Below are 14,606 nucleotides of genomic sequence, written 5' to 3'. Positions count from 1 at the left end.
AGCACCAACGACCAAAGGCAGAGGAAATGGGGGGCCAGCCCCGAGTCGTATGACCCATGATATGACCACCGACGGAAGGAAAGGGGTGTGGATATTCGTTAGCCCTCAATCCAGAATCTTCAGCACCCAACACGGTTGCATGGTGCCACATGACCATAAAATTCGGAACTGGGAGCTTAATGGAGAATTTAATCGTCCTACAATTTTGCCCGCCGAGCGGGAATGTAGGCCAGGTTTGCGCGTCATTTCTGCGTTTGGGTGCTCAAGCCAGGTTTGGGGCGAATTGTAGGATCACTAGTCAGAAAATGGGAGAAATGAAGAAACAAGGATAACTTTATCAATTTTTGGCCAAATGAGGTGCAAAAAGAATCAAAATGGGGTTTTTTTACAGTACTCGATCCATTGGGGACTTCAGTTCTGTTGTTTGAGCTTTTTAAAACATGTAAACACACTTTTTAGCATTTTAATGAAAGAGGCCCTGCATTGGAAGCTAGACCAAGAGATGTAGCCTAGGAGAGGGGTGAACTATTATGGTTTGTGTTATGTGTTTAAGATATGTTTATTTTGTCTCTATTTGGCTGTAAATTGTGTTTAAAATTTACTTGTTTATGTGTTTAGTAAACTGATCCTCAACCCAAAACACATATAAATTTAACTTGCAAATTATTAAAAATCTTCAAGTTTTCACATACAAATAAAAAAGTCATGTGTTGGACGGAATTGATGTGCCATTTTTCTTTAAGGACGAGTTTAAGGAAAGGAGTTGGCGTTCATAAATTCAGAGGTCCTCGTTAAAGGACGAATGGAATTATCTCCTACATATCACACAATCTTACTTCACATGCGAGGGACACTTCAACTGAGTGAATTTGTACCATTTTCAGTTTCTTGCCCACATCGCAGGTCAGGTCAGGATGAACACTCCCTATTTTCTGTTGATGAGTTTGAAGCATATGTCTGCTAGGGTTAGGGAAAGACCCAATGCCTCTTCTCATTTCATATATCATAAAGGTCTGATTAAACTATTGATTGAAAACCACTTGAGAAAAGTAGGTAAGACTTGGGAACATTTTCTGTTTTGGGGAGGGTTTGAAGAAATTGTAAAACCAAAAGGGGCAGAAAGAAAGGAAGTAAGAAGAAAATCAAACAACCCCAAAACCTAGAACAGGGGACCTCATCAGTGCAAACCAAGAGTCAGCAAAAAGTAGAACCAATTCCTCCTTTAGTTCCCGAGTTACCAAAGGTTTATACAAGGAAGAGTGAGAGGCTGAGAAAAACAAAAGACACCCCTTCTCCCAGTGTACCTCTTTTTACAAAAACATAAGTCAATAAACAAACAGAGAAGGGAAAGGGAAAAAAGATTGAGCCCAAGACAAAGCAGACACAAAATGTCAAAGAACCCACCTTTGTATATTTTTTCAGAGGTGGAAAAAGGCCTCATACAAGATCGGCGAATAAACTAAGATTGAAGGTTAAATTGAAGTAAAACCCTGAGTTGGAAAAGGAGGTCATTGATTTTTAAGAGATCTGTGGCTAGTGTATTTTGAATAAGTGATCGGAGAATCCACAGTTTTAACATCTTTGTACCAACGTTTCAAATCCCAAGTGGGATCCATCATCAGGGTTGAAGAATGATGAGGGTTTGGAAAAGGAGGTCATTGATGTAGACATAACCACTCAGAAAGACCTGATTATAAACAGGGAGGAGTCCACAAGCTCCAAGAAACCCAAGAATACTAAAGGCTCAAGGAAAATGGTTAACGCAAAGGCCTAAAGGACTAAGAAACAAAGAAAAACTAATGTAGATATCGTACTAGAGGTAGCTAGCACACTTAACTAGTAATTTTCACAGCTTAGTTTTGATTACCAACTTTCCAGATGCAATTTTGACTGAAAGTCGATGCTACTGATCCAATCATAAGCAAGACTATGTGCAGTTCAGAGTTACTATAAAAACTATGTGCACTGCAGAGTTACTGTAAATGCTATAAGCGTTATTTCTTCCCGTGAAAAAAAAAACTCGCAAGTACAGAATGCAATGGATATTTGCTCTAAGACTACGAAAACCACATTGAATATGCGGAGAAATTATATATATATATATATATATATATATATATATATATAAAGAGTTACAGGCACGGTTGGGCAGAGGCTACACGATGAAGGAATCGACGTGGAATCCTGCTCCTAGATTCACGTGAAATAAATGTGTCCTAACAATCTGTATGTAAAAAGCTTACATCGTACACAATTTTGTTGGTTTTTACATTAATATGGTGCAACATCATCATAATATATTAAAGATGTGAAGGGCCCTCATTTTCAAAGTCATGTCATAATCTAGATGGGTGCTCACTAGTTTCCTCTAATTGGGAATTTGGCACCACATTTTTTTGTGTTACTCCATTTTTTTTGGCTGACATTTAGCAACTTTTTATATTGATATTTAAATTTATTTAAACGTCGTTTTTCAAGGTGACAATTTACATTGTCTATTGAGGTCAAGATTTTGCTTGGAAAAGACATTTTATGTTAGAATTTGGCTATTATTTTTTTCAAAAAATCCCATCATAAGAGAGTTTGAATTTTTTTTTATGATGTAAATGAATTCAACACTATCAGAAACCCTGACGTAAAATCCTAAAATTTGACAGTGGTAATCCAAATTTCCCAAAATTTCTACCAAATTTTAACAAAAAAAACACTGAAATTTCCACTATTTTTTAAACAAACTTAAACTAATATATATATAACATTCGGCATCATCTATATATAAAACATTAAGCATCCATCGAATATACTTGCCACGTCATATTTAATAGTAACAACGCGTAAAGTCACTTGCAGAGATAATGTTACACTTGAGATAGAGAAAGAGAATCTTATCATCTCTAGCTTTACGAGATTCGTTAAACATGGTGGGTGGACATTATTCAAACTCATTTGTAATTTTGGAGGCTTGTTCATTCCCGAATAAATGTTAATGGAAATAATAATATAATGGCTTTGTTAGTTGTCTTGGTTGTGATTGGTTTTTAAATATGATATTTTTTTATTCATAATATTTTTATTGTTATTTATATAAATTAATAATTTTTAATATATATAAATAAAAAGATTGATGTTTCATTTTAGATATTCAAATTTATTTATTATTTTTATTATTTATTAATTGATTTATGTTCATAATTTTTAAAAGTATAATAATTGAGTGTTTTACTTAAAAAAAAATTGTGTAAATTTTTAGCGATGTCAAGCACTGGTATGATATTTTGTAGATTTAGATGTCTATTGGGTGTAATTTCTTAGTCAAAGGCTATGTTATGTTTCATAGTTAGAGGCTAGTTTCACAAGTCACAAACAAATTAGTAAACCACAAGTTATGTTTAGACCAACCTAGATCCATCTTAACTCCAGATCTACCATACGCCGAGAGAGATCAAATCTCTTTGCATCAAGAGATTTGATCCCTTTAAGCGCTTGGTAGATCTAGAGTTAAGGTGGATCTAGGTTGATTTAATTCCCCTCTTTAAATAGGCTATATTCCACTTGAATACCATTGGTAATACCATGGGTTCTCATAAACGTGAAGCTAAAAAACTGATAACTTAATCAAATCAAGTTTACCTTAACTACTCAACAAAAATTAATAAAAAAGATGAATAATGTTGAATTTTTATTTTAAGATAAAGTTTTTTATTTTATTTTATCTTATCTGGATGGAGTTAAAATGTTTACATTAATTTTTTTATTTTTTTAATATATTTTGACCAAGTCAAAATGTTTACATGACAAAGTGTAACATTCAATAATCCCCAAACTAACAACAAACTAAGAATATTTAATAACTGTAATTTTTATTTATTTATTTATTTTTTACCGTGGACCTAAACATTTCATAAATCTTTGCTCATAATATTATATCCTTAGTAAAATTACACAGATTTGTCTTTTTCTGAGCACTCAAATTTTAAATATTACGGTTTTGATTCTTCAATAGCTTGCATGTACTTATGCGTTTGAACCTTGGTGTTGATTTTTCTTAAAAAGCATTTAAGATAATGTTTTGGGCTTTTCCAAAGTCTATTCATGGAAAAGTGTTTGCGTATAAATGTTACATTGGTTAAATAATGTACAAGAGTTATTGCAACTTCATGTAACACAAAGGTTCATTGATACTTATTTTTCTAGGCATACAAGCCCTGAACAATTTCGTAGGCACTTTGCTGTAGTTTTTAATTAAACATTACATGTTATTGGTATGAATTAAAAACCATTCTTAATGAATCCTATCACCTCCATACGGAGTTCTAGAAGGGTCCTCCAGCCCGAACATCTGGGCATTCATCCGTCGTGCGATCAGATGTAAGTGGATCTGACGGTCAAGAATTGTTGAGGGTAAGTTGAGGTAACAAAATCCCATTCCTGGTCCTGAGCTGAGAATTCATTCTGTCGATTATGCTAGGGTTTGAACACTCTGAGCCATGGCGTTAATGGAAGGGGGTTTCCACCACTAGAATTCTTTCTACCTCCAGGTAACTTAATTGCATTAGCTTTTCGTCGATCTTTAACGTTTTTTGGTTGCAGCTCGATGAAAAATTCATTTACCCCAACTCTCTGCCCTGATCGTGCAGGTACCTTTGCCAAATCTCAGATACTCATTCCCCAATGTAGAAGAGGCCATACCCAGAACTGGTTTTTAGGTAAGCTTAATCACAATGTTGCATTCGGTCAGTTCCGGTTAAGGGTGGAGTTGTTTTGCAAGTTTTTCATTACCGACCCTTATTTTTGCACAATTTTTTGCATGGCGCGACGCAAAAGGCTCTTCAGAGGTAATTGTTTTGGACAACTAAAGCGCACACATTCTTTTAAGCTAACGAAATTCCTATCTTGAAAGCAGGTCAGGTTACACCCAAACCCTTATTCTTTTGATGAATTGCGGGTCACGGCGGCATGACACTTACTACTGGTCTTTGTTCTGCCATAAATCAGGTTTGAATGGTCTTCACTATCTAAAGAGCTTTGTAATGTATTGTGGGGTTTCAACCCCTTAATTTGACTGTTTTTCCTGAGCTAAGAATCATTTGAAGGCATAGCCTTGATAAATATTATACAGTCAAAAATATCACAATTATTATTATTATTTTTCTTGGACAGAGGATTCGACACCTTGTTTTGCAAACATTTAAGCAACAATAAATTATATCTTTCCTTCAGTTCCAACTGTAAATTTTCTTGAATTCGATTCTTGTTAGTTCGTATATGGTCTGAGCTCCAGTATGTGCTTTTATATGTATTGTTTGTAAGTAATGTTTGTCGGTTATCGGCCAATTATCTTTAAATTGCTTAGCCCTTTTTGATGCCCGTCGTGGACTCAGGATTTTCTTGTTGTTTTATATACAAACGGAAGGAGAAAAAATGGGACTCTTAAACCCTATCGGTCATCCCTCAGAACCATTTCGTCGGGCTGTGCCAATATGGCTGGTCGTGAAGAATAAATCAGAATGATGCCGCCACTCCTCAGTTCAGATAATTTTTTTTATACAATTTTAAAGTATGACCCTCCTCGAATTGGTACGAGGAGATATTAGAAAACATTTCCACGTAACCCCGTATGGGTCTGCATATTTTAAACTTACATTTTTTATTTAACTTCTCTTAAAGAATATTTTCTTACCCATCTTCCATTTTGCGAACCCAAAATTTAAGTATTGTTTTCCTTTAACTTTTTATATAAGTACATTAAGTTACACTGCTCTATGTCAACCATTACTGTTTAGTTACATATTTTCATGACAATTCTGTTGTTTGCCAACATATTGCATTTGTACAAGTTAATAAATAATACAGTGGTTTGCGATTGGTTCTATTTGCAATTAAACCAATAATTAACAGTGAATGCTAGTTCCAATTTGGAATACAATCAAGCAACGATGGCTTTCAATTTTCCAATTTTGCAATTTATTCAAATCATATAAACAACTTTCAATCCTTGTTTTGTAATATATACAATTAACAATGGCTCTCAAGCTCAAATACTCACAATAGTGTTTTTTTTGTTTTGTTTTGTTTTCTGTTTTTCTGTTTTTTTTTTTTTGCTTTTTTGTTTTTGTTTTGTTTTGTTTTTTATTTTTTGTTTTTGTTTTTTGTTTTTTTGTTTTGTTTTTGTTTTTGTTTTTTGTTTTTGTTTTGTTTTGTTTTTTTTAAATATTTATATTGAGAAACAACAAAATAGGAAAACCAATCCCTTAACCAATTATACACTTATTTGCTATTCAATGAACAAGAATTTACAGGCCGGACCACGCCACCCTTCTAATGAGAAATTGGTTATTACATCCAATCTTTTCCCCCCAAGCTCATCATATTCCAGAGTAGTCATTTAGATAACAGTTTGAATTCACTGGCATCGGGACCTCCAAGTCCAACCTAAAATTTTTTCTTTCCTTCCACAAGGAAATATGTTTATTGAAGTCTTTTCCCACTGGTTCTGGTCCAGCTCAAGGAATTCACTTCCAGGAAGCGTCCTGCCTTCTCCCCCTTCTCTCTTCCTCCTTTCGGAAAAAAAGAAGAGAAAAAAAAAGAGATAACTGCTCCTAACTGTTAAGTGTCCAGTAAAAGAGAATTACTGAGGCCCCATCCGTAAATTCCAGGACTTCTCATAGAGACCATGTGTGCGTGTGTTTTTTAAAGAAACAAAACAAATAACTAATTACCATTTTCAAATTAGTCCAGAATCCATCTTTTACTCTACTTAGTAAATTACTAAGTTCACAACAATAAAGTAACTAATTAAAACACCAAGGGATTTCACATCTCTACCCCCTTTAGCGAAACACCGTCCACAATGTTTATCTTACTGATTGCTGATAGAATAACTCAGGATATGCCTCCTGCATAAATTATTTATCTTCCCAAGTGGCTTCCTCTAGGCTAAAGTGCTTCCACTACACTTTAACTTGGATGATAGCTCGCTTCTGCAACATTATTTCTCTCTAGTTGAGTCTATGTAAAGGTTCTACTAGAAATTCTTTGTCTGGTTCAACTTGCCACAATCAAAATTTAGTCATTGTTCTGACACACACACATACACACACACACATATATAGATAAAGAGGTTTATATTCACCACTTTCAGTATCCTTTACCTATATATCTTGCTAATTTATAATGTGTTTGGAATCATATATATATACTTCTTTAAAAGAGAGACGTGGAATATATTATGAACCTGAATGTGGCTGGGTAGTGTAAGTTGGTATGCAACTGGTCCTACCCTTTCTAAGATCTGAAAAGGTCCACAGAACCAGGGTGCTAGCTTTGCACAGTTTCCCCATCTGAGAGTACTCATTTTAGGCTTAACCCACACATAAACATGATCACGGACATGGAATTCTTGGTAGGTTCTTTTCTTATCTGCATAAGCCTTTTGTCTATCCTGAGAAACTTTTAAATTTTGTCGAACCTTTGTCACCGTTCTTTCCATTTTTTCTAACATATCATGTCCTAAGATCAATTTATTCTCAGGACTATTCCAGTTTGCATGTATTTGACATTTCCTTCCATAAAGTACCTTAAAGGGACTCATTTTTAATGATTCATGGTAACCATTATTATAAGCAACTTCCACTAGTTGAAGATATTCCTCTCATTTGCCCGGTTGTTGCATTACGTACATACGTAGCATATCTTAGACAACTTGATTGACTCACTCAGTATGCCCATATGTCTGTGGGTGATAGGTGATACTAAAGTGAATTTGAGTACCCAACCCTGTGAATAGTGCCCTCCAAAAGGTGAAGGTGAATTTCACATCCTGGTAAGAAATTATAACTCTAGGCATTCGATGCAACCTAAATATTTCTCTCATAAATATGTCTGCTACTTCTGCCGTCTGTTATGTTGACTTAACATGGATGAAATGAGTTGCTTTTCTCAAATTATCTACCATTAACATGATAGAGTCATTTTGTCTCTTCGATCTGGGTAACACAGTTATGAAATCCAAGGTAATTGTGTCCCACTTCCATTCAGGAATGGGTAAAGGATGCAACAAACCAACAGGATGCTGACGATCAACTTAACCTGATGACATTCTAGGAATTTGGCTAAATATTTTGCAATATCTTTTCTCATACGAGGCCAATAATAATTTATTTTAATTGCAAAAAATAGTTTTTAATATCCTAGATGAGCGGTATAAGGACTTCTGTAGAATTCATCTAGTATAAATTATTTTATTGATAGCTGGATAGGGACATACATCCTTCCTCTAAACATTAGCAAATTTTCGTGATTAATACCATACTCAGTTTGCTTTCCAAAATTTTGTGCAAGTTTCTCTTGTTGCCATAGGTATTCATATTCTGGGTCTTTGAGGACAACTTCTTTAATTTGCTTAGAAAAATTAAACTACACTTGGCTATATGAAATCTCATATATATAATAAAATATTCTACTTAACGCGTCTGCCATAGTTTTCGTCCCCCTTTAGATGTTTGATTTCAAATTCAAACTCACTAAAAAATGCAGTCCACCTGGCTTGATGCGCATTCAAGTTGGGCTGCTTAAAGAGGCTCGTTAAACTACTGTGATCCATTGTTTAGTCAATTTAACATCTTAAATTGCTTTACATAAATTATCAATCCGGGTATCGTAAACTGATAAAGTGTGGTGCACCATATGTGCTTAGTTAACCTTTTTCTTTCTTCGTTGTTTTATAGATTTTATTTTGTTTTGGGGTTTTGTTTTTGTTGGTTTCCTAAAGTACCTAATGCAAATGGAAATCCTATTCTAAGGTCTTAAGAATACTTTTAAAGGTCAAGTATGGATGTAAATTTCAAGACAAAGTCTATGTCCCTAATAGTAACTTCCAAAACTTAGCATTTCAAAAGATCTTAAACATGTTATTGATGGAATTAGTACTTAAACAAAACTGTAAATATGTAGCTACTTCAATCAAAATAGAATGCAACAACCAATCAATGAGCTAGTGACTATGAAACCCAGTATCCTTGCTACTGTATAAAAAGAAAACTGAACTTAAAGCAATTCAAAAACTGTAAGCAAAGTAAACTAAATCATATTACATCAACTCATATTCTGACCCCTCACCATTCGACTCGCTCTGGCTATAGGAGGTAATCATAAACAAATTGAGCAATCTGATACCTAATTTGCATAAAATGAAACTAATATTAAACTACACATTCATACTTCAATCCCTCACCATTCGACTCGCTCTGGCTATAGGAGGTAACTGAAAATGACATGAGAAATTCAATAATTAACTTGCAGAAAAATAAACTAATATCAAACTACGCATTTATACTTCAATCCCTCACCATTTGAGTCGCTCTGGCTATAGGAGGTAACTGAAAATGACATGAGCAATTCAATAACTAACTTGCAGAAAAATAAACTAATATCAAACTACGCATTCATACTTCAATCCCTCACCATTTGAGTCGCTCTTGCTATAGGAGGTAACTGAAAATGACATGAGCAGTCTAATATCTATCTTGCAGAAAAGTAAATGAACAAAACAAAACTGAAAGAAATAAACAACGCTGGAATTAGAACTCAGAAAATAAATCAGAAGAAGGACAAGATGATTCCATCATGTCATTAGTCATTAAAAATCTATGTGCATTACTAATCTACAATCAACCGGTTGAACACACTTGCATGAATTAAAATTGGATGAATGAAAAATCTAATCTATCAAACTTGAAAGCAATCAAATGACATAATGAAATCAAAGCAGAATTTACAAAATGAAATCTACTCTACCTTACATTCTAATATGCTCCATGACATCTACTTCACATTTCCTTCCATGTTGAGAACATCAAAGCTTTATTCAAATTCTTCAAAATTACAAAGTACAACAAAGTTCTCCAAAGCTTTCAAAAGCCATCAAGGAAGAACGACAAACTCCAAGCTAAAGAACTCACAAGCTAAAAGACTAACAAATGAAGGAGAGAGATCTCCTATTTATACAAAAAGATGAGAAGTCATCTCATTAATGAGAGTCCATGAATCTCTCCCTCTACCTCTAGAGTCCTAATCAAAATAGGAACTGATAAGACACATGTCTTCTTAGAGTTACAATACAATTAGGAGATGTGACACATATCCTCATGATCCCATGATTCTTTCCACTCAAATTAGAATTTGGCCTTAGAGTGCCACATAAGGGTCTTCTAGAAGCCTCCTTTCAACTTAGACATGTCAACAATCTCAACCCATTTGTTAGGTATAAGCATATACACATTATTTTCTAATTTTTAACCACAAATTCACTTAAAAGACTTATAATTAATAAAGATTGGAAAAACATAAATGTGACCCTAATGATAATGAAAGTGGGATGAATGTGGTGACATAGTAGTGAAATGGAGGTGATACAATGGACATAATAGTGAAAGTGTAATGGAAATGAATGACATTTTCAAGACTCAACATCCATCATTAGCAGAAATATTTTTCCCAACAAATAATGTCACCACACCTTCAAGGTGTGGACTACAACTATTAGCTCCAAATAATAAGCATAGTACCTTTGCTCATGTTCTTTTAACTTATGAGATTCATAAGAAATCACTTTATTTTCTTGCATTAAGACTCCCCCTACACCCTCTTGGTAGGCATCTGTACAAACTACGAATTATTTTTCCGGATTTGTAGATTTCAACACGGTTGCAGTAGTAACTCTCTTGGCAGTCCTTGGACCACCTGAAACTTTTCACTTTTTTTCTGCAAGGAGGTGATAGGGTAAGCAACTTTAGAAAACCCCTTTATAAATAAGGGATAATATCTGGCCATATCCATAAAGTAGCATATATATGCTACACTTGTTGGAACATGTCACTCCATTTATTTTTCCAGATCCACTGTTATACCTTCAAAGGAGATAATGTGCCCTAGGTACTAAATTTGATCCTTAAAGAAATCACATTTTATAAATTTAACATAAAGTTGATTTTCTCTTAGAGTTTGCAATACTAGCTGAAGGTGTTCCTTATGCTCTTCGATGCTCCTAGAATAGACCAAGATATCATCAATAAAAATGAGAACAAACTTATATAGGAAAGGGTGAAAATCTCGTTCATCATAATCATGAATGTTGCTTGAGCGTTGGTGAGTCCGAATGGTAGGAAACGAACTCATAATGTCCATAGCATGTCTGAAATGTTGTTTTATGTATGTCTTCATCTTTAATCCGTATCTGGTGATATCCAGATCGCAACTCAATTTTTGAAAACACAACAACACCCTTTACCTAAACAAACATATCATTAATTAGGGTAATGGATACTTATTTTTTATTGTTAACTTATTCAATTTCCTATAGCCTATGCACAAACGTAGAGTACCATATTTTTTTCTTACAAACAAAACCGAGGCTCCCTAAGGGGACACGCTGGGACGAATGTAACCTTTGTCCAATAGCTCTTGGAGCTGCATATTTAATTCCGTCAACTCAGGAATACTCATCCTATAAGGGGATTTAGAGACTAGAGTGGCTCTGTGTTGATGATGGTGGACCCACCAACAAAGGGGATCTCCCCTGTATGAAGTCCCAACTAGACCTCACATTGTTTGGTGTGCGAGTCCCATCCGGTACGATGGCCCGATTTCCATTATCTTAGATATTTTCCTTAGCTCTTGTTGTTCAACACATGAGAGTGTTATGCTTGTAACTTGAAAAATCGAGGTGAGTATGCCTGGTGAGTGTGTAATGTAACTTGTGTCCGGGTTCTCTTACTATAAAGGAGAGGGTAAAAGTGAGCCTCTAGATGAGAGGTAGTAGTACCACCCAGGGAGAGACACACGTGAGAACAAAAAGGGTCTGTCCAACATCCAACAGAGTAGTCCATAGCGGATGCGGCAATCGTTAAAACCAAAGTGCAGGGGAAAACACATACACCATCCAACAGAGTAGTCCACACGGAGGTGACAGTCGTTATAACCAAGAAAACGAGACTGGTCTGTCTAATGTCATGCTGAGTAGTACACACAGATGAGACAACACTGACAAACAATACAACACATCTTCAACAATGTAAGTACTAAAATAACCAAAGTAGTTCAAGTATATTAGTACACGTTAAGCAAACATGCATTACAAATGTTTAAAGAGTAGTCTTACAAAGATATATAAAACATGCGTGTAAATCTGCTGGCCTAAAACAAGCTTCTAAATTAAGAAAAAGTCCCAAGACACATCTGTACACCATACATCACTAGTCCTAGTAGTGGGGCATTGGAGCCACTCCTCGCTCCTTAAAGAACAGACTACAGACTCTCAAGGCTATGTGGGAGGAGTCGAGGTGAAAATTCCCTTGCTCATACAATGGGAGGGGTATATATAGCCAAGGGTGATGCTTGATCCTTGTGACTCTTGGACTACCCTCGTGACTGTTCAACTTCCCATGACTTTTCAACTGGCATGACTCTTCGATGGTCTTGGTCTTTCTTGATGGTTCAATGCATGTGTTCCCTTTCACTTGTTGTTTGGCATGCTTGGTACGTCCATCTAGCTGCAAGCAAGTCTTCTAACATGTGTGCTCCTTCTTCATCCCATTCGTCATCTCACCATGATCTAACAGTGCACCTGTTTCTGCAATTCACTCATGACGGGGCAAAATCAAATCCAAAATGTCCTAGTCTAGCATGATGCATTGTTCTCGTGTTCCGGGTGACAGGGAGGGAGGACAACTCACTGAGACAACACAGAGCGCAACAGAGGTTGGAATGAGGCATTCCAGGAGGACAACTTACACTATCGGGAGAAACTGTGTAGTGATCACTGGGAGGCAGGATTGCACAGTGAGAGTCACCAATGTCAGCTGCAATGTGGGACCTTGAGGGGGGCAACTTCTGTGCAGTTTTTAGAGGGAAGATAAAGTGGAGTTGCAAAGGGACTGTTGGTCAGTTTTGTGCAGTGTCCAGAGGGAGGACAAAGCAGTGATGCAGAGGGACTGCTGGTCATGACTGCAGAATTTCTAGGAACAATGTAGGAGAGTTAGCAGGGGAACTACAAGACATGTCCGCTCAATTTCTAGAGCCAGGGTAGAGCAAGGCAGCAAGGGTCATCTGGGCAACTCTACACAATTTTTGGGAACAGTGCAGAGAAAGGTAGCAGATGAGCATCTTGGCATGTCTATATAATTTTTGGGGAATAGTGCAAATCCAAGGCTTAGAGCAGTGTAGGCCCTCGACAAGCAAGGAGGAGGGTTGATGATTGTGCTTGAGAAATGCACAGTTCAGTAAGACAGGGAGGTAGTTTCTGTGCAATTATGGGAGGAAAATAGGCTGCTCACCTCTAGGATTGCACAGTGCAACTGACCTGGAGGACAACCTTAAGCACTATGCAGTTCTGGGTAGCACAGCAGGGTCACTGAGGGCTGATATTGCACAGTGCAACTTAGTAAGGATCCGACGGAAGAGGGTTTTCCAGTCGGGCATATTTTCAGGAAAATGGCTAAGTGTTGAAAGCATGTGAACTTATGCAGACTGAGATTGTGTTCATACACTTAGCATACTTGATGACGAGACAAAATATGCCACCATGACAACAAGACAAAACATGCCCTCGGTGAGACTTTCTTGGAGTTGAGAGTGACAAGCGCGACACTTGTGATAGACCTTCGGACGACCGTAATGACACTTGCGCGACAATGCTTATAACTTTGTGTGTTAATGCGACGAGTGTTCGTGAAGACAACCCAAATACACAAATACAAACCTTCAAACTCACAAGAATTGGATCACAAGCATGAAAAAGAAATCAACATGCCGAAAGACGACTGCTGGTTAAACAAGAAAAAGGTGAAAAAGACTTCACAAGAGCTCATGGGGTGAGCTCAAGTGTTTGCAACCATCAAAGGAAAAACCAAGGAAGGCTCCGAAATTTGGATGCAAGCCAAAATTTTGGAGGGTGTTGCAGCCGCTACAACATTTGGTGACACACTTGTTGAATACTAGCTTCTCTATTTTGGTTCATTTTTAGCGCAAGACCTTGGCCCTTTGGGTAGTATTGATTTGTTGTGTAGATCAATTTGTTTTCCCCACTTACCCTGCGGACATACACGATTTACCATTATCAACTCAGTTGAACGCAACACAAAAATTATCCAGATCACAGCGTTTCAAATCGGGAAAGGTAATTTGGCTCACGAGCTTAAGATTTTCAAAGTATAAGTTTTAATCTCTGGTGTTTCTCCACTGCCAGCAGGCCTGGACAGTACCTCGGAGGAGTCACGTAGGAACACAAACAGGAAAATACCCTGGTGGAGTTTCTTGCTTCACCTCTCTGCGCAGGAAGCCTTTCTCTTCTTTCACCTTCATTATTTTTTTTAAGAGGACTGTGCATAGGCACTTATTTATTTTTGGGGCGGAAGAGGGATCCTAACTTATTGAGATCAGAAGAGGTTATTACTTCAGAGAAGCATGTAAATACCTATGATTCGGGGTTGCTTGTTTAGATTTTCCCCTTCTCCGTTTATACTAGTTGGATAAGCTTGAACACACAAAGAAGAAAACTGAGCATAGGCCTGAGGTTTCCCATATTGGACACAGGTTCATGGTCTGACCAA

General features: G+C 36.4%; 1 long non-coding RNA gene across 2 annotated transcripts in view; it reads left to right on the top strand.

The window, feature by feature from the left end:
- The first annotated feature begins 4,198 nt into the window (after positions 1 to 4,198).
- The window catches only part of LOC149153809 (uncharacterized), a 58,851-nt gene continuing 48,443 nt past the window's right edge, over positions 4,199 to 14,606 (top strand). Inside the window, exons 1-3 of one of the 2 annotated variants that reach the window (XR_016263692.1) lie at positions 4,199 to 4,538; positions 4,638 to 4,706; positions 4,904 to 4,995. This is a non-coding gene — a long non-coding RNA (uncharacterized LOC149153809). The remainder of the gene's footprint in view (positions 4,539 to 4,637; positions 4,707 to 4,903; positions 4,996 to 14,606) is intronic. The other variant, XR_016263693.1, reaches the window with a different exon arrangement.

The sequence above is a fragment of the Pinus tabuliformis genome, chromosome 9 (assembly GCF_031772625.1).
Source record: "Pinus tabuliformis cultivar Carrire ecotype Pingquan chromosome 9, CPIR1, whole genome shotgun sequence".
Classification (NCBI taxonomy): domain Eukaryota; kingdom Viridiplantae; phylum Streptophyta; class Pinopsida; order Pinales; family Pinaceae; genus Pinus; species Pinus tabuliformis.
Note: the sequence above shows the minus strand (reverse complement) of the source record. Positions and strands in the feature narration are given on the sequence as shown.